General features: G+C 44.4%; 1 protein-coding gene across 5 annotated transcripts in view; it reads right to left on the bottom strand.

Annotated features, from left to right (window-relative positions):
• Positions 1-21,715, bottom strand: part of TOM1L1 (target of myb1 like 1 membrane trafficking protein) — a 164,877-nt gene that overhangs the window by 60,698 nt on the left and 82,464 nt on the right. The window lies entirely within an intron of this gene.

The following is a 21,715-nucleotide window of genomic DNA, read 5'->3' as shown; positions in this document are numbered from 1 at the left end:
CCGATAAAACCAGATATGCGAGTCTTGCCGAATCTTTGTGCCTATGGCACAATTCTGATAATCAATCAGCCCTATATAAATTGCATTCACATCTGCCTACATTAATGATCTCCTGATCCAGAGTTTGGATACTTGTCATTAAATGAAGTCTATCACCCTCAAAAAAGTATATTAACCCCTTCATGACTGGAGGTATTATTGTTTTTTTGCTTTTTCGTTTTTTTGCTCCCCTTCTTCCCAGAGCCGTAACTTTTTTATTTTTCGGTCAAAATGACCATGTGAGGGCTTGTGTTGTACTTTTGAATGACACCATTGGTTTTAACATATCATGTACTGGAAAATGGGGAAAAAAATTTCCAAGTGCGGTGAAATTGCAAAAAAGTTCAATCCCACAGTTGTTTTTTTTTTCTTTTTTACCATGTTCACTAAATGCTAAAATTGACCTGCCATTATGATTCTCCAGGTTATTACGAGTTCATAGACACCAAACATGACTAGGTTCTTTTTTTATTTAAGTGGCGAAAAAAAATACAAACATTGTAGAAAAAAAAAAATGGCGACATTTTCTGAGACCTGTAGCGTCTCCATTTTTCGTGATCTTGGACTGGGTGATGGCTTATTGTTTGCACGCGAGGTGACATTTTTATTGATAACATTTTGGTGTAAATACGATCTTTTGATCGCCCGTTATTGCATTTTATTGCAATATAGCGGCCACCAAATAAACGCAATTCTGACATTTTGAATTTTTTTCTCACTACGCCGTTTAGCAATCATCAGGTTAATTCTTTTTTGCATAGATTGGGTGATTCTGAACGCGGCGATACCTAATATGTGTATACAGTGGGTATGGTAAGTATTCAGACCCCTTTAAATTTTTCACTCTTTGTTTCATTGCAGCCATTTGGTAAATGCAAAAAAAGTTTATTTTTTTCTCATTAATGTACACTCTTGACTAAAACCCCTCAGAAATGTAGAAATTTTTGCAAATTTATTAAAAAAGAAAAACTGAAATATCACATGGTCATTAGTATTCAGACCCTTTGCTCAGTATTGAGTAGAAGCATCCTTTTGAGCTAGTAAAGCCATGAGTCTTCTTGGGAATGATGCAACAAGTTTTTCACACCTGGATTTGGGGATCCTCTGCCATTCTTCCTTGCAGATCCTCTCCAGTTCCGTCAGGTAGGATGGTGAACGTTGGTAGACAGCAATTTTCAGGTCTCTCCAGACATGATCAATTGGGTTTAGGTCAGGGCTCTGGCTGGGCCAGTCAAGATTGGTCACAGAATTGTTCTGAAGCCACTCCTTTGTTATTTTAGCTGTGTGCTTAGGGTCATTGTCTTGTTGGAAGGTGAACCTTCAGCCAAGTCTGAGGTCCAAGCACTCTGGAAGTGGTTTTCATCCAGGATATCTCTGTGTTTGGCCGCATTCATGTTTCCTTCAATTGCAACCAGTTGTCCTGTCCCTGCAGCTAAAAAACACCCACATAGCATGATGCTGCCACCACCATGTTTCACTGTTGGGATTGTATTGGGCAGGTGATGAGCAGTGCCTGGTTTTCTCCACACATACCACTTAGAACTTTTTGGTGATAATTCTATCTTCATCTCATCAGACCAGATAATCTTATTTCTCATAGTCTGGGAGTCCTTCATGTGTTTTTTTTTAATAAATTTGCAAAAATTTCTACATTTCTGTTTTATTTTCAGTCAAGATGGAGTGCAGAGTGTACATTAATGAGAATAAAATGAACTTTTTTTTAATTTACCAAATGGCTGCAATGAAACAAAGAGTAAAAAATTTAAAGGGATCTGAATACTTTCCATACCCACTGTATTTGATTTTTTTTGTTTTATTTTGAATCGGGTGAAAGGGGGGTGATTTGAACTTTTATATTTTTTATAATATAAAAAATTATAATTATAACGTAAAAAAAACTTGCTATGAGCGCCAACCACCGGGCGGCGCTAATAGCAATCCGGCTATGACAACTATAGAGGTCTGCTCAAGACCTCTGGTTGTCATGCCAACCCATCGGTGACCAGCAATCACGTGAATGGGTCACCAATGGGCAAGATTTCCGGAGCGCTTACCAGAATTACGAGTTAAATGCCGCTGTCAGAGATTGACAGCGGCATTTATCAGGTTAACTGCCGCGAGTGGATCACGACCCGTGGCTGTTAGACAAATGTCAGCTGTTTAAAACAGCTGACATGTGCCTGGAAAGATGTGGGCTCAGCGCCTGAGCCCACATCAAAGGGAGGGATTCCGATGTGGGTTTACTATAATGCCCAAAGTCAGAAAGGGGTTAAAGGTCATGTCCAATACTAGGACAACCCCTTCTCAATCACCATGTTTCTACAAAGTAAAATAATAACACCTACACTCACCTTCAGTGCTGGCACCGTTTCATCGCTGTTAGCACTAGCATTCCCTAGGCTCACATAACATTGTTATGTCACACAATCCCTACAGCCAATCAACGGCTGCTCTCTCACGTCCTCCAGATGTCTGATTTGTCCTAAGGAGGTGAGAGTGAAGCAGCCGCTGATTGGCCGCACGAGTCGTGTTACATTGTTTGCCCTGGAAGATCCAGTACCAACACCTCTGGAACTATGCTGGCACCTAAGGTCAATATTTTTCTTAGTGGAAACATGGTGATTGAGAAGGGATTTTCCAAGTAGTGACAACCCATTTAAACTAGCTGCAAAGCAGCCCTAGATGACTACCGAGCTACCACCATGCTTCACTGTAGGCAAGGTGTTCTTTTAAACATACTGCTGAACCATAGGCCAGAAAAGTTCCAGTTTTCCTTTATCAATTCACAGAACAGAACCCCAAATGTGGCTTATTTATACAGTTTTGAGAATATTTACGTGATGTTTCTTGTGTTTTTTTGGTTAGTAGATGTGCATATCTTTGAGTTTCATTATGTTACATGATTCCAGCAGCCAATCAGTGCTGACTTAACTCTCCTCTCCTTTGGACAAATCAGACATCTGACGGAAATGAGAGCTTCAGCTGCTCTCTTACTTTCTCCGGATGTCCACAAGTCTAACATCCCCTTCTCAATTCTTATGTTTCACCCAGTAAAATAATAACAATGATACTTAAATTAAGCACTGACACAGTTCACGTGACATTATCATGTCACGTGATCCCTATGGCCAATCTGCACTGTTTTCACTCTCCCCTCGGATAAATCTGACATCCAGAAGAAGTGAGTGCTGTGGGTGCTCTTTTACTTCATCCAGATGTCAATTAAGTCTGAAGGAGGGAACAGTGAAGCCAGTGATAATTGGCTGTAGGGACCGCAAGACAAAAACAATGTTACATGAGCCCTGGGAGAGCGAATGCCGACACCGCTGGAAGGGCATCGGTATCGGAGGTTAGAATAGGTGTTATTCTTTTACTGGGGAGAGACATAGGGGTTGAGAGGGGGATGTCCGAGTAGAGGATAGCCCCTTTAAGAGGCTAAAAACTTTGATGGGAATGCTTCTTTAAATCTATGTCTAATTAGAAAATTTGCAGTATTGAAATAAAACTCGAACATCTCTAATACTAATAAATTAATTTATTATGAAACCTAAATGGTTAAACTCAAATTTATTACATCTTTGTAGACAGGAATGGAATGGTCACTTTTTTTTAGCTGCTTTGAGGCTTTCTGGAGTTTTTTTGCACTTTTTCAGGCGGATTCCAGCTGGAATCCAAATAAAAAAATGCTGTGTGTACATACCCCAAAGGTGTAATTCCACAAGTGTTTTTTAGTGCCACAGATGAAAAACTGTGACAAATCTTTATTAGTTTTTATAAAATTGTTGTGTTAATAGGTAATAGGGTCGGCGCTAGGGGCAGGCAGACCAGCCAGCTCCTCCAGGGGCCCCCAGCCAGTGGCACATCACGCAGCTGCTATGGAGCCTGTGAGTAAGAGGGGCCCGGTGCCGCCCCTTCCCACTTTCAACTTATCGCAGTTAAAAACAGTGAAGGAGGAGAGAGCGTCAGATGACGCTCCCTCTCCCATCACCCACCTCTGCCTCTGACTCAGCATGTGCCAGCAGTGGAGCTGATAAGACACTCTGCAGAAGCCAGAGCAGTGGAGAATGAGGAGAGGTAAGTATTTGTGTGCATGTGTATGCATTATACTGTGTGGGGGGCTGCACTATACTGTGTGTGGGGGGACTGCACTATACTGTGTGTGTGTTTTGGGCTGCACTTTACTGTGTGTAGGGGCTGCATTATACTGTGTGTGAGGGCTGCACTATACTGTGTGTGTTGGGGCTGCACTATGCTGTGTATAATAATAATCTTTATTTTTATATAGCGCTAACATATTCCGCAGCGCTTTACAGTTTGCACACATTATCATCACTGTCCCCGATGGGGCTCACAATCTAAATTCCCTATCAGTATGTCTTTGGAATGTGGGAGGAAACTGGAGTACCCGGAGGAAACCCACGCAAACACGGGGAAAACATACAAACTCCTTGCAGATGTTGTGTATGTGGGGGGCTGCATTATACTGTGTGTAGGGGCTGCACTATACTGTGTTTGTTGGGACTGAATTATACTGTGAGTGGGGGCTCCATTATACTGTGTGTGTGCGTGTGTGTGTGAGGGCTGCACTATACTGTGTTTGTTGGGGCTGAATTATTCTGTGAGTGGGAGCTGCATTATATTGTGTGTGGGGCTTCATTATACTGTGTGTGTGGCTGCATTATACTGTGTGTGAGGGGGGGGCTGAATTATACTGTGGGGGCTGCATTATACTATGTGAGTGTGGGGGGCTGCATTATACTGTGAGTGGATGGCTGCATTATACTGTGTGTGGGGGGCTGCCTTATACTGTGTGTGGAGGGGGCTGCATTACACTGAATGTGTGGGGGTCTACACCATACTGTGTGTGCAGGGGCTGAATTATACTGTGTGTGGGGGCTGCATTATACTGTGTGTGTGGCTGCATTATACTCTGAGGAGACTGCATTATACTGTGTGTGGGGGACTGCATTATACTCTATGAAGGGGCTACATTATACTCTATGAGGGAGGCTGCATTTTTCTTTATGAGGGGGCTGCAGTATAGTCTGAGGGGGCTGCATTATTTTCTATGAGGGGGCTGCATTATTTTCTATGACGGGGCTGCATTAATTTCTATGAGGGGGCTGCAGTATACTCTATGAGGGGGCTGCAGTATACTCTATGAGGGGGCTGCAGTATACTCTGTGAGGGGGCTGCATAATACACTATCAAGGACCATGGAGAGTGCATTGTACTATATGTACAGATGTACTATATGGGACCTGCATTATACTGTATTGAGGACTATCTGTACCCATCATTCTTCCTCAGCCGATGTAAAGAGGCCTGGAAACAAGCGTCGAATGAATTCAATATTGTCGATCATGCTCGTTTAACAGTCTGAACTCAGCGCATGTAAATACAACAGAAATGTTTCTATGTGATGGTGCAATATGTGAGCATTTGGGGCTCCACTTTAAACTTTTGCCCAGGGCCCCACTTTGTCTAAAACCGGGCCTGAATTAAGTAATGATAGGTTTCTGAAATACAGATCTTGCTAATTAGTACACGTGCCCTAATCGCGTCTTAACAAAATGAACATGTGCATCATTATGTATCTAAGATGCTGTCAGGCCTTTCTGGCTTTGTTTCTAAAGTAGTGTAATAAAATTATGATGCTATGCATGAAAGCAGCCACAGACCTCATAAAAATGTTCTTGCAGACTCAGCTGCTTCTGGCTATTAAACAAGCCATGAGCGTCTAGCTCCATAAGAAATCTATAATTTGAATGCATTTGTTTAAATAGGACGTGTCCAGTGGCACTGCTGAGAGGGTCAGGCATAGAATGGGCTTTAGAATTCTTTAACCTTTAGAGTACAGTATTATCAAAGAAATAAATCTTTGATTTCTATAGAAAATACTTGTAATATCTAAGGTTTTATATGTCCATCATCTCTAGAAATAATCATTAATAAAAGCTAGTCATTAGGGGTGAGCGGACCCATGGATGCTCGGATTCCTTGGGTTTGGTCGAACTGTAGTCCAAAGTTTGATTCGGGTACCAGAACTTGAACCGAAGCCAAACCCCATAGGAGCCAATTGGAACCCGAACTTTGGTGCTGTAAAATGGCTGTAGTAAGGTCTCTCAAACTTTGGTGATGTAAAATGGTCGTAGTAAGGTCTCTTTCTCTTTCAACTATATAACAGACTTCTGGGAGAAGTAAATGTTCGGTGTTCAGCATCGGACATTGGGTGTCCGGTACGAACCCCGAACTTTCAAGTTTGGGTTCGCTCATCTCTACTAGTCATCTATGCAGGCTGTGGTCTTTACGTGATGTCCAATGCAAGAAAAGGTCATCTAAGATGTTGGGCCCAATTCATCAGTTTGTGCCAGAAAATTGGTATAAAATTGTTGCAATATGTTTCACGCAGTGTGCAGTTACACAAAAATATTGCCACTCCTCAAGGTTTTATACCAGCCCCACCAACTTATTGAAAAGTGGCCAGAAATTAGCAAAGGGGCCGATAAATTAATTGCAGTTTACTCCATAAAAGTGGATTAGATTATTGAAGAAAATTACTCCAGTTCATGCCTTTAGTGCATTTCTCTTACGTACCCCAGCTGAAATGTGCGACAAATTCATTAAGAAGCTCTTAGAAAATTTGATGCATTTTACTCCAGCTCTCTCTGGATCAAGACTTCAGTAGAAAATATAATAATACTTTGATTATTTCTAGTAGAAGGATCTGGGGACCATAGGCAGAGAAAAGACAGGTTCTGCCTCACCTTTGGTCGACTTCTCCATGCACAACTCTAATTAATTTACAAGTCTTTCCTGATATATACACACACACACACACACACACACACACACACACACACACACGAGAGAGACCTATCAATCAACTATAGTGGTATGGGGAGCAGCCAGGGGCAGCAGCCCGGCTATTCTCATCTATGCCTATGGTCCCCAGCCAGACCTTTAAAACATACCTGACTACCATCATAAAGACAGGCTCTGATTTATGCTGCTCTTTGATTGGGCAGCATAAATCAACTGACAAATTCCCTCCAAGTACGTAAACAACCCCAAATGCACAAAAACTCTTTTTGTACTATCAGTAGGTAGAATTGTTTATTTTTGCCAATTATCTTTTTTTTTGACTCCAACAATATTCCTATATGTTAGGATATTTGGGCCCTGATTTAAAATATTGAGCCTAAAGGTCCATAAACCCACCTTAGTCCACATTATAAGCATGTAGGTACTCCGTGTGCTGTGAGCAGTTGTGTGGTGTTCCCTTGAAGCGGCAAACAATAGGCTATGTAATGGAGAATGCTACGTTTTTCTTCCTAATCCTTACAAGTAGGGTTGAGTGAATATGTTCAGAATCGGTCGCCGAATCTGAATTTGCCATATTCGTGCCATATTGTTACCCTATTCATGCCGACTTTATTTTGGACGATTGATTCCGAAGCAATTGTTTATTTCTTCTCCCATTGACTCCAAAGACGTTTGACTGTGTTTGGCTTATATTGCAAATACAATTTTTGCCACTGATCATAATCGGAAATGAATTTTGAAAACTTCGCTCAACTCTACATACAAGTAAGTGTGAGCAATATACTATGGTTCACGACAGCGCATACCCACAATATAAATATGTGTTGAATGAGGTATTTAATAGTAATTTATGTCAACCTGAGACTAAACCACTGTGGACTTTCTGCTAATTCTGTAGCAAATTACGTGGTTGCAAAATTTTCACCCAATCATACTGATATCATCATGGAAAGGCTGTGCAGATTCACAGCAGATTTCCCCCTTTGTATTGCACACAGCGAAGATATGCAATGATTACAAAAAATTCACTGCAAATTTGCCACGTACGCACATACTCTATAGGTGATATATCATAACTTGCTGAGAATCTCTGACATAAACATTTGTTACAAATAAATCATCAAATTTTTGCAAAATTCCTCTTAACTTCATAAAACTACACAAGAAAGAAAAACCTTTTCATTCCACTAAAGTATCTACTTTAAAGAATTTATTTCTTCAAATCATCCAGTACACAGGCCCGGGAAGTGCTTGAAAACATTTTATTTCTCTATAAATCACAAAGTACATGTTGAAAAATGCTTAGGGACCAACATTGGCACCATAGAAGCAAAACACAAAAATACCAATAAAATGTGGCATAAAACAATAGCACACTGTACAGTTGTGATAAAGAGACACAAAGAAAAAGACACAATTAAAAAAAATATATCTCTGCTTTGCAATCGAGGTTTTGGCAACTAGAAAGAAGACTGTTGTGTTATGTCTATACAACGATAAATTACTTACTGATCTAATTTTCTCCAGAAGCCTGCACTATAAATATAGGTCTGGAAAGGTGAAGGATTTAATCCAGGAATGATTGCTCTGTGAAGATTTGGTCCTCCCAGACCATGTTATGAGGACAGTGAATGTGCCAACAGCTGAGAGTTTATTACTTTGGTGCTAAGGGCCAGTAACTGCAATGAGCTCCTGAATACAAGGTACCAAGGGATTTCTGTTCCTGTGCCCACTAACTGTGATTACAGTTTTTCCTATTATATGTCCTTAATAGACCCTTGTGTTAGCTATTGGATGTTCCCCATCATATGTGTGTGGTAAGCAAAGTCCTAGATAGTTAACACGAATCATGTTAGTTGCATGCAGTATGGGTAGGTCAAATTTGTGCTGCCCGACTGATAATTGGCACCTTTGTCCCTCCAAATAGCCTTCTTTTGTCTATGAAAGTGGATCAGTCACTGGACAGGTGAGACAAAGGCAATCTGTCAGTATAATCAACCTCCCCAACTCCCCCCTCCAAACCGCATACATGGTCATGCATGTCCAAACCGCATACATGGTCATGCATGTCCAAACCGCATACATGGTCATGCATGTCCAAACCGCATACATGGTCATGCATGTCCAAACCGCATACATGGTCATGCAGGTCCAAATTGCATATATGGTTATGCAGATCTCTAAAATGTAAATCCATTGAAACCTTTATATTTTCTGTTACTACATTCCCAAGTAATCAGAGTTTTCAATAATTTGCAAATGCAATGCTAAGTGCTCTGGGAGTAACAGTGCACTAAAAGGGGTTGTCCAGTACTTTTATATTGATTTCCTATCCTTAGGGCTTGTGCAAACAGTCATAGAGTCTCTCATCTGAAAAAATCAGGATGATTATGCAAATTATACTCTGATCAGAGTTTGATCAGAGTGTCAGCAATTCTCTCGGATGAAAGAATTGGAGCACACCGAGGAGAAGATGGAGAGCAACATTTATCCATCTTCTCTATTGTGTCAGTGCATGGAAATCGGACAATACTCTGATGTTATCCGATGATCATGTGTTTTCCCCAGACTTATTGACTTGCATGGCTGAGTGCTATTAGAATTTCGGATCAAACTCAGACATGCAGCAATTTTTCCTCGGACATTCTCTGTCCAAGGAAAAAATTTGACATGGGCACAGCCCAATAGACTAGCATCGGTCCAGGTGTGATCTGATGTTTTGTTTTATCGCACGCTGACCGATAGTATGGCTGTCTGCACCTCTCCTTAGAATAGGTCATCAATATCAGATAGCCAATCAGGTGCTCCCAGTCCTGGTGCGCAGCACAAGTCAGTTAGCTGAATAATGGAATATATGTGTATAGGTGGGCACCATCAAGTAATATTTAAAGGGGATCACCTAAATACATATCCACAAATATCATAAAAAAGACTGATCACATTGTTAACCATGACATATTGGGAGGCATTTTGATTATGATATTGTGATCTTGGAGCTTATTTATAACTAGGACTATGTATGGAATACTGATTTGTGCATGAATCTTGATTATTATATACATTTTTGTTATACTATCTGGCTGTTAGGAGTGTGTTATTACCAAGTAGATATTTGTTTGCTTGGATTAATAGAACATTCCATTGCTTGGATGTTTTTTAAGTGTTTTTAATAACCTTTGTTGTTAGCGCTCTGAATAAAATTGATTGATATTTGGTGATCTCTCTTGTACGCCTGTAGTCTTTTCGTTTTCTTTTTTAGCTGAATAATGGCAGGCACATAGCGGCGCACACTACTACGTGCCTCGTTTGATTCATTCAGAGGTGCCGAATGAGCCTCTTAATGAACCAAGAGTGTCTATCCCAATACACCCACTCATCAACACTGTCGGGAGAATGGTTGGTGTTGATGAATCACCTCCAATGCCTTTTACCTCAAGTGGTTTAAGGCTAACGTCCCTTGCAGACAATTGGAGCTGGGCCTTAGTGCCTTAAGAGATTAAGGTCACTCTGGCAGAGGATTTTGCACTGGCTAACCTTAAGATACGTCTGTGCCTGATATATTTATTATAAAAAAGTAATAAAAGTCACCACAACCCAGATCCTGTACTCATTCATACTTGTATTGGTACTTGTCATAGTTTACTGGTTTCAAGCTCTACTTCAATCCAACCATGAACACAAGCATTTCTACAGAACTTTGCACTTTTCCAATGTGCCCAAACCTTTTTCCGGGTCAGAGAAATGTTACTGTGCCTTCGAAGCTGAGATCATTAGGCAGGGTTATAACAGTACATTTTTACCACTCCCATGGATTCCTGTCTGGAAGATGAACATACCTGTCATACATTTCTATGACCTGAACATTTTCAGGGTTATTGCGCACTCAGTTACAGTTGTGGCCAAAAGTATTGACACCCCTGCAAATCTGTCAGATAATACTCAGTTTCTTCCTGAAAATAATTGTAAACACAAATTCTTTGGTATTATTATCTTCATTTAATTTGTCTTAAATGAAAAAACACAAAAGAGAATGAAGCAAAAAGCAAAACATTGATCATTTCACACAAAACTCCAAAAATGGGCCAGACAAAAGTATTGGCACCCTCAGCCTAATACTCGGTTGCACAACCTTTAGCCAAAATAACTGTGACTAACCGCTTCCGGTAACCATCAATGAGTTTCTTACAATGCTCTGCTGGAATTTTAGACCATTCTTCTTTGGCAAACTGCTCCAGGTCCCTGATATTTGAAGGGTGCCTTCTCCAAACTGCCATTTTTAGATCTTTCCACAGATGTTCTATGGGATTCAGGTCTGGACTCATTGCTGGCCACCTTAGAAGTCTCCAGTGCTTTCTCTAAAACCATTTTCTAGTGCTTTTTGAAGTGTGTTTTGGGTCATTGTCCTGCTGGAAGACCCATGACCTCTGAGGGAGACCCAGCTTTCTCACACTGGGCCCTACATTATGCTGCAAAATTTGTTGGTAGTCTTCAGACTTCATAAGCCATGCACACGGTCAAGCAGTCCAGTGCCAGAGGCAGCAAAGCAACCCCAAAACATCAGGGAACCTCCGCCATTTTTGACTGTAGGGACCGTGTTCTTTTCTTTGAATGCCTCTTTTTTTCTCCTGTAAACTCTATGTTGATGCCTTTGCCCAAAAAGCTCTACTTTTGTCTCATCTGACCAGAGAACATTTTTCCAAAACGTTTTTGGCTTTTTCAGGTAAGTTTTGGCAAACTCCAGCCTGGCTTTTTTATGTCTCGGGGTAAGAAGTGGGGTCTTCCTGGGTCTCCTACCATACAGTCCCTTTTCATTCAGACGCTGACGGATAGTACGGGTTGACACTGTTGTACCCTCGGACTGCAGGGCAGCTTGAACTTGTTTGGATGTTAGTCGAGGTTCTTTATCCAACATCCGCACAATCTTGCGTTGAAATCTCTTGTCAATTTTTCTTTTCCGTCCACATCTAGGGAGGTTAGCCACAGTGCCATGGGCTTTAAACTTCTTGATTACACTGCACACGGTAGACACAGGAACATTCAGGTCTTTGGAGATGGACTTGTAGCCTTGAGATTGCTCATGTTTCCTCACAATTTGGTTTCTCCAGTCCTGAGACAGTTCTTTTGTCTTCTTTCTTTTCTCCATGCTCAATGTGGTACACACAAGGACACAGGACAGAGGTTGAGTCAACTTTAATCCATGTCAACTGGCTGCAAGTGTGATTTAGTTATTGCCAACACCTGTTAGGTGCCACAGGTAAGTTACAGGTGCTGTTAATTACACAAATTAGAGAAGCATCACATGATTTTTCGAACAGTGCCAATACTTTTGTCCACCCTCTTTTTTATGTTTGGTGTGGAATTATATCCAATTTGGCTTTAGGACAATTCTTTTTGTGTTTTTTCATTTAAGACAAATTAAATGAAGATAATAATACCAAAGAATTTGTGTTTGCAATCGTTTTCAGGAAGAAACTGAGTATTATCTGACAGAGTTGCAGGGGTGTCAATACTTTTGGCCACAACTGTATATCACCAACTATTCCTCTGATTCCTCTACATAAACTCTCGAATGTAATGTATATGGACACCCTACCAGGAGACATAAAGGGTGAAAATCCTTCTTAGTCCTCTTTCAGGCTTCTGTTTTTTCATGTACTGTATATGTTTTATTCATGTTTGTCATGGATCGAACAAGAACCCATTATAAGCTATGTAGCTGTTCACATGTCCATGTTGTTTTGCAGAATGCATGTCCGCAAAAAAAAATGTTCGTATTGTTTAAGAATCGCTGAATAAATTATCCATACAGGTCTAAAAATCATTGACAGCACAGAACTGGGGGTGAAGTATATGTAAAGGGGGATCACACATGACTCGCCAATACTCTTTGTCATGGACAGCACAAGGGTGGCATCTGCGTGCAGTCTGTGTGATGCCCATGATTAAAATTGCAATGTATAGGAAAACCTTTGTCATTTATTTATTTTTTTTCATGTGTGAAAATTGCTGATGAAACTTTAATAGAAAAAACTGATATGCTGACCAAACACTGAAGAAAATCGAATGAAAGACACAGGTGACCCTAGGGCTTTTTTTTTTTGCAGACCTGAAAAGTCATTGAAGTCTGAATGTAATTGTCTGGTCGGAAAAGTAACCTATAAAATTATATGCTTTTGGTTGGTATGAAACATACAGTATCTGTGGTGATTGACACTAACACGAGCAGAGATTGTAACTCCAAATGTCATAGGCGTCTAAGTGTTTTCTATAGTTTTTATACTGGTGTTACATGGTTACTAGTAGGGCTCACTTTCAAATAACGTAAAACATTTTGAAAATCAGCTTTCTATAGAAGACAAAAAGATGAGCAACTAAAGTAATATCATTGTCTGTTGCCGAACTTAGACCATATATCTTTTCCTGACCAATTTAAAAAAAGGTGCATTAAATATAAAAGAGGTTGTCTCAATTTCTTAAATGGGTAAAATTGCAGCGTGCTTGTAAACCCAAAGAACTTTGCAATTTATTAAAGATCATAGATTGTTAGAGTTGAATGTCATCCGCTCAATGCCGACTTTTATTTCCCATTGACTTGCATTGGGGTCGGGTTCGGACGAAACTCCGACTTTTTTGCCCTAGTCGGACCAGTTTCATCTGAAACAAATTTTGTTTCATGAAACCCGATCCGACTAAAGTCGCTCAACTCTACTCAAGGGTCATCGTGTCCAACTCCCTGCTCAATGCAGGACATCCTCTCCATTCTCAAGAACAGAGGGATTATTCATTTTATAGTCCACAATTCAATACCTAGGTTACCGCCTTCCAGTAGTTCCAGCCTAGCCGGTTACCTAGGAAAGCTCCATGCTTTACATCCTGCTCAAGTCGCTCTGATGTTAGCTTTGGCCAGTCTTCGTTCCCCTGCACCTCTCCCATGCTACAGAGGCAAAGCTGTCTCTGCTAGCAGCCTGTTTGGACCATGCCATGGCACTGGACTATGTGTCAATCTTCAGGATCACACCACTCTGGACAAATCAGGAAGCCCAGGACCAGGAGTGGTGTGCTCCTGAACTTCACAACTTGAAAAAAGTCTCTTAAAATTATCTTCAAGTTGCAAGCAAAGATATTCTCATTCAATACCAATATATCTTATCAAGCACTATTTGCCGGAAAACTGGTGTTAAAAACTGGCAAAATTTGGTATTTTTTTTTCTACAGCTTCAACAACTGTTAAAAATGGGTGTTTCTTAGCAGAAGGGGAATGGCTTAAAATGGATTCATTATAATTTCCCACAAACGTCGTGTAAAATATAGCCGAAATGTACGCAGTCTATGATGGCCTACATTTACTGATGGTGGCATGACCAGTTGGAAGATGTGCCAAATTCATTGAGAGGCCTACTCCAGACTGGCTTTGGTTATAAACTGGGGTACAAAAATCTGTATAGGAATCTGTACATTTGATAATGTTCCTTTAAAACAGCCAAGGCTGAGCTCTAACTATGTATTCACAATGGTAGAGCGGCGTGTAGAAAACGCGTGGCTAGTCGTTTGTCATACACAATTATTAAAAGCAGAAGAATCATTGCCATGCCTGTACTCGCTGATATATTACATGGCATAAACAAAGCAGCTGGGCAAACAAGATAAAAAGGATCTAATTACATCCAAGTACATAGGCGTAATTAACTGCTTCAATAAACCATAATTAAAAGAAACTTTCTGATAACCTGTACAAGTGAGAACATTGCTAAGGAAAAGGAAATGTGCTCGATGCAAGAGTTCAGCACCCAGAGGGATTCTCCATTCACAGGTATAAGCAATTTCCCGACAATAATGTGCTTATACTGCTATATGCAATATATTTCTGCAAGTCCTTTTAATTTACAAAGTTGGCATCAATCATAAATGGCATAATAGCCATAGAAAAAAAAAGCCTCATACACATTTGTCACAACCTGTCATTTTTAAAGCATATGCCAACAAAACTAATTTGTATCAGGCCATATGAAAAATAAGTCAATAAAATCCACCATAGAGCTTTATCTAAGTGCTCGCTCCCACTGGCAAGTAGCCAACGTATAACTCGGACAAGTGCTATCCAATGTTTCATCGGATAGCACCACGTCCAATGTCATACAATGGAACAATGCCGAATAGCATTTATTTTCTGATGCTGAGATGGCTGCTTGTGTAGATTGGCAGTGTATATCAGGCAAGTCTATGGGTGCGTGCGAAACATCGGACTGCACTCGGATGTCATCCCAGTGCTGTCCGATATACGCCGACTCACTCACTGGAGAAGAGAATCAGATCACAGTAGAAGGACACTCGTCTCACGCTCACTGCAGGGTGTGATCTGAGGGTTAGTTGCATGTTGCATTCGATTCTCTCACATGAGAGAATCATCGGATGCTTCACGCTAGTGTGAGCATACCCCAATAGGCACAATGTTGTATCCAGAGCAGTAACATCCTTTTGCCATGGGATGATTATTTTCTGTGGTTTAGAGGGCTAACCAGGCCTGACTCTGCTTTGACCTAACTCTGTAACAATCTTGGTTTGACCTTCTGACCTTTCTTCAGTTCCCAATTTTTGGACTGGGGCTTAAAGGTACTGTCACACTTAGCAATGCACCAGTGATCCCGACCAGCGATATGACGCGGTCGGGATCGCTGGTGCATCGCTAAGTGGTCGCTAGTGAGCTGCCACACAGGCAGATCTCACCAGCGACATAGCAGGGGTCGGGGGTCGCTACTTACCTGTCAGACGAGGCGATCCTGTGTCCTCCCGCCCGCGTCTATGTGTCGCTCGTCGGCGCCACAGGAAGCCCAGCAGGAAGCTGACGACGAGAAACGGCCCAGGACGTTCTTGCGCGATCAGCGATAACCAGCGGGGGAGCCGGTCGGTGACGTTATAGCGATATTGCTAGCGATATTGCTTAGTGTGACAGGCCCTTAAGCCTCCGATACACAATAGACTAATGTTTGCTCAGCCCACTGATAGTGATGGGCTTTGCAATCTGTCTATGTGACTGTGCATGGGGGATGCAGACAACTAAGGGTACCGTCACATTTAGCAATGCACCAGCGATCCCGACCACGATATGACCCGGTCAGAATCGCTGGTGCATCGCTAAATGGTCGCTAGTGAGCTGCCAAACAGGCAGATCTCACCAGCGATGCAGCAGCGATCGGCGGTCGTTACTTACCTGTCAGACGCGGCGATGAAGACGTCCTTCCGCCCGCGTCCACATGTCGCTCGTCGACGCCAGCAGGAAGCCCAGCAGGAAGTGGCCGACGAGAAATGGTCCAGGATGTTCTCACGCGATCAGCGATAGTCAGCGGGGGAGCCGGTCGGAGGTAAGTGTCACATGTAGCGATATCGCTAGCAATATCGCTGCTGCGTCACAAAATCGGTGACGTTTAAGCAATATCACTAGCGATCTCGCTTAGTGTGACGGGGCCTTAATTGTGGACAGGAATTATGGATCCGGTGTTTACAATTTTGGACTGCTGATCCTGTTGTTCCCTCTGAGATAAACTGCCACCGGACATGTGTATGGAAGGTGACCTGACGGACGGACTTGTCTGTAGGAAGAAGGAATGCTGGGTGCACTGTAGCTGGACGTTTATAATAATAGAAGGGAAACAGCTGGGGGAAAATGGAATGGGAGTGCAGTACCTAAGTTTGACCACAAGATGGCAGGGGGGAGTGTGAGTACAGGACTTGACAGCAGCTTATGGCTTTAGAAACTGCTTAGTCATGGGGGCGGGGAGACAGGAATCCAGGAGAGGATTTCCCGAGGAGGGAGATAAATAGGACAGGAGAGGGTCCAGAGGGTTCCAGTCCTGGGAGGAGCTCAGGAGGAGAAGAGACAGTGAAGGAGAACGAACAGTAGTGGGGAGCACGACCAGGGGACTGAGGTGAAAAGAAGTCAGGGGGGTGGCCCCGACATGAAGAACCGCAGAGCAGACGAGGCCCCGGGGGTATCAAATTGACGACGACCTCGGACTGATGAAGCGCTGGCGGCAGATAGGCCTGGGGCAGCCCTAGTGAAAGAGCCGCGAGGCACGTCACTATGACAGAAGGAAGGTACAGGTACCCGGGCCTGAATACGGAGAGCTGTAATGGTGCTGCGGTGTATGGCTACGGTCGTCAGGAGGACGGCCAATAAACTCGGACCTGTTGTACCCAAAAACCTGCCTCCGTCTCGTCTCTGTGTTGTCTGTGCGCGGTAAGCAGTGGACCACCCCCCAATCCGGGCCATTACTACATTTGGCGTAGTCGGCAGGATCACCGCCGCCAATACTACAACTTCAGCGGCAAGCCTGCGACAGAAGAAATCAAAAAGACTTGAATTGCTTTACTTGTGGATTACAAATTTGAGACTTTGTTCCGGATCATTGGCTGTCATCAGAGGATCTGGGGCGGTACAAAAACTGAACTGTGGATTGCTGGTTTTCCTCAGGTGGATCCGGAACGGAAGAAGAAAAAAAAACTTTGCAAGATGGTGCCCGAGTGGAATACGAATTGGGACTGTGTTTGGAGCCAGCAAAAGAAAACCTGAAAGAGACTTTGTGCCCCTACAAAGCTGGTGACCTGCGAGCAGGAGGGGGTTGGCGCTGAAATGGATTACCCAGGGCGGCCGCTGGAGGAACTGTTGTCGGCCGTCCATGCGGAACTATCCAGCCTGTAGGCTGGTCCTGCCGAAGGGCGGGATGAAGAGCAGCGGTGGACGCCAGACGACAGGAGCGGGAGCTGCGGAGGAGCAGTGGAGGCCGGCGACACCCCGGATCGACCTCTGGGAGATTGGAGGAACAGCCTGCAGAAAGCTGCGGTGCTGGAAAAGGTGAGAGTACCTCCAGCACAGCCGGTGGTGCCGCAGGCAGGTCCCGCCCCTACGTCCCGAGCACGAGACCGGTCCCAGGGCCCCGACACCGGCCCTCGGTCTGCCCGCTCGGCCTCCCGCTCTCCAGTGTCCCTGGCTCCGGATGACTCTGCAGCCCTCGCCGGACCGATCCACGCCTCAGCCAATGATCCCAAGCCGCCCCGCTCGGCGGCACCACGTCCCGCGTCGCTGGCGCGGAACCCACCTATGGCCACTCCTGCCGAGCTCCATCCTCCAGTGGTGGTCTATCAATCGGGACCTGCCGCCACTTCGACCCCGTCCCGTAACACTGCGGCCTACCCTTCGACCTCCGTGGCCGCCACTGCCTCGCTCACGGTTCCAGCGGTGGCCTACTCACCGGTATTTGTGGCTGCCCTCATCCCGTCCTTGACTTTGGTTGCGGCCTGCTCACCGGTACCCATGGCCGCCTCTGCTGCACTCCATACCACGGCTGCGGCCTGCCCATCAAGGTCCGCGGCCGCGCCGGCCCCACTCCAGATCGCGGCTTTGGCCGGGTCACCAGGCTCCGCCGCCTCTGCGGAGCCGACTGCCGTCTCCACTAGCAGGCCCCAGCCTCTCTGCTCCACTTCTCGCCGGTCAACAACCCCGGTCCCCTGCCTACGGTTGGAACTGCAGGAGCTTGGGGCCGGATGGAGCGAAGCCATCACATCACCAGAGAAGAGAGCGCCCTGGTGGACTGCTGGGCCCCTGCGGTGTCCCCCAGCGGGGACATGGGACCTAAGGCTCCTGTCACTGAACATCCGTGCTGGGCACCCTCAGGGGTCACTGGGCCCTGTGGAGAGGGTGCCAATCCCTGCGCAGGGGTGACTGAGGCCGCCTCTGCCCCTGAGACTTTTCTGCCAGTTAACGATGCTGTGGCGGCGGAGTTCCCTTCGGCCCATGCCAGGGCCTGGTCCCCAAGCAGAGAAATGGCGCGGAACGCGCGCCGGGGAACCACCTTCGGCCCCTTCTACCCCTTTTGACGCATCTCTCAGGAGGGAATGACCCCTGAGCCCTGGGCAAAAAGAACAGTCGGGGCCCAGGAACAGTCGAGACGTCCCGGGAGCTCCATGGCTGTGGAGTTCCTTGCTATTGGCAGAACATCGGCCATCAGGAGACGGCCGGCAGCACCGCTGAACACGGACTACTGGGACTGCTGTGCGCTGTTGCGCAGCAGAAGGGACTGTTCCGCGTCCAGTAGGATGGATACCATGTTTTTGCATAGGTGGTTTCCTTCATTGGAGACTGCCCTTCCCGTGGTTGTTCCTTCCCGGGGAAAGATCTGGCTAGTCATTGCTTGCGTTGAGAAACATGTGATGGTGTCTCCGCGGCTTGTGTTTTGCATATTTTTACATATTTCCCATAAGGGATGGGGGCATTGCTCTAGAATCACTGCGTTGAGAAACATGTGATGGTGTCTCCGCAGTGTTGGATGTTGATCTCCATGAGTTCATTCATCCTCATTTTTCACAGTCTTCTACTAGGCATTGCTCCTACTGGCCAGTTTCCTGTTCCACACTGATGAGGGGCAATACCCCGAAACAGCTGTCTGTGGATGGATACCATGTTTTGGCATAGGTGGTTTCCTTCATTGGAGACTGCCCTTCCTGTGGTTGTTCCTTCCCGGGGAAAGACCTGGCTAGTCATTGCTTGCGTTGAGAAACATGTGATGGTGTCTCTGCAGTTTGTGTTTTGCATGTTTTTACATATTTCCCATAAGGGATGGGGGCATTGCTCTAGAATCACTGCGTTGAGAAACATGTGATGGTGTCTCCGCAGTGTTGGATGTTGATCGCCATGAGTTTATTCATCCTCATTTTTCACAGTCTTCTACTAGGCATTGCTCCTACTGGCCAGTTTCCTACTCCACACTGATGAGGGGCAATACCCCGAAACAGCTGTCTGTGGATGGATACCATGTTTTGGCATAGGTGGTTTCCTTCATTGGAGACTGCCCTTCCTGTGGTTGTTCCTTCCCGGGGAAAGACCTGGCTAGTCATTGCTTGCGTTGAGAAACATGTGATGGTGTCTCCGCAGCTTGTGTTTTGCATGTTTTTACATATTTCCCATAAGGGATGCGGGCATTGCTCTAGAATCACTGCGTTGAGAAACATGTGATGGTGTCTCCGCAGTGTTGGATGTTGATCTCCATGAGTTCATTCATCCACATTTTTCACAGTCTTCTACTAGGCAATGCTCCTACTGGCCAGTTTCCTACTCCACACTGATGAGGGGCAATACCCTGAAACAGCTGTCTGTGGATGGATACCATGTTTTGGCATAGGTGGTTTCCTTCATTGGAGACTGCCCTTCCCGTGGTTGTTCCTTCCCGGGGAAAGACCTGGCTAGTCATTGCTTGCGTTGAGAAACATGTGATGGTATCTCTGCGGCTTGTGTTTTGCATGCTTTTACATATTTCCCATAAGGGATGGGGGCATTGCTCTAGAATCACTGCGTTGAGAAACATGTGATGGTGTCTCCGCAGTGTTGGATGTTGATCTCCATGAGTTCATTCATCCTCATTTTTCACAGTCTTCTACTAGGCATTGCTCCTACTGGCCAGTTTCCTGTTCCACACTGATGAGGGGCAATACCCCGAAACAGCTGTCTGTGGATGGATACCATGTTTTGGCATAGGTGGTTTCCTTCATTGGAGACTGCCCTTCCTGTGGTTGTTCCTTCCCGGGGAAAGACCTGGCTAGTCATTGCTTGCGTTGAGAAACATGTGATGGTGTCTCTGCAGTTTGTGTTTTGCATGTTTTTACATATTTCCCATAAGGGATGGGGGCATTGCTCTAGAATCACTGCGTTGAGAAACATGTGATGGTGTCTCCGCAGTGTTGGATGTTGATCTCCATGAGTTTATTCATCCTCATTTTTCACAGTCTTCTACTAGGCATTGCTCCTACTGGCCAGTTTCCTACTCCACACTGATGAGGGGCAATACCCTGAAACAGCTGTCTGTGGATGGATACCATGTTTTGGCATAGGTGGTTTCCTTCATTGGAGACTGCCCTTCCTGTGGTTGTTCCTTCCCGGGGAAAGACCTGGCTAGTCATTGCTTGCGTTGAGAAACATGTGATGGTGTCTCCGCAGCTTGTGTTTTGCATGTTTTTACATATTTCCCATAAGGGATGCGGGCATTGCTCTAGAATCACTGCGTTGAGAAACATGTGATGGTGTCTCCGCAGTGTTGGATGTTGATCTCCATGAGTTCATTCATCCACATTTTTCACAGTCTTCTACTAGGCAATGCTCCTACTGGCCAGTTTCCTACTCCACACTGATGAGGGGCAATACCCTGAAACAGCTGTCTGTGGATGGATACCATGTTTTGGCATAGGTGGTTTCCTTCATTGGAGACTGCCCTTCCCGTGGTTGTTCCTTCCCGGGGAAAGACCTGGCTAGTCATTGCTTGCGTTGAGAAACATGTGATGGTATCTCTGCGGCTTGTGTTTTGCATGCTTTTACATATTTCCCATAAGGGATGGGGGCATTGCTCTAGAATCACTGCGTTGAGAAACATGTGATGGTGTCTCCGCAGTGTTGGATGTTGATCTCCATGAGTTCATTCATCCTCATTTTTCTCAAACTGAATGCTGGCGGGGAGAATAAAGGTCATTTTCTCCCAGCTTTGGCCGACCACGTGAGGGAGCTGGACAGCATCATAATGCTATTAACCTGCTGATTAACCTCATATGTGCAGGTTAATAGCATTATTTCTGGTGACAGGTTGACTTTAAGAAAAATGTCCCAGTATTCATGTAAAAAAGCAATTTTTATCATTAGGCAATTGCATAGAAGACCTTGTCTTTCAGTCATATGGGTGGGGCTTTTGATGGTTCCAGTCATAATAGTAACACCCAATGCAGTCTGTATAATAGTCTGGACTGCCCCGACATCACGCAATCGTAGAGTAAATCCTGTTCTTCTACACTGACAACTAGCTCCCCGCACATGCGC

The sequence above is a fragment of the Dendrobates tinctorius genome, unplaced genomic scaffold (assembly GCF_039654945.1).
Source record: "Dendrobates tinctorius isolate UK_male_01 unplaced genomic scaffold, ASM3965494v1 ptg000103l, whole genome shotgun sequence".
In the NCBI taxonomy this organism is placed as follows: Eukaryota; Metazoa; Chordata; class Amphibia; order Anura; family Dendrobatidae; genus Dendrobates; species Dendrobates tinctorius.
This window is presented reverse-complemented; position numbering and strand designations above follow the sequence as displayed.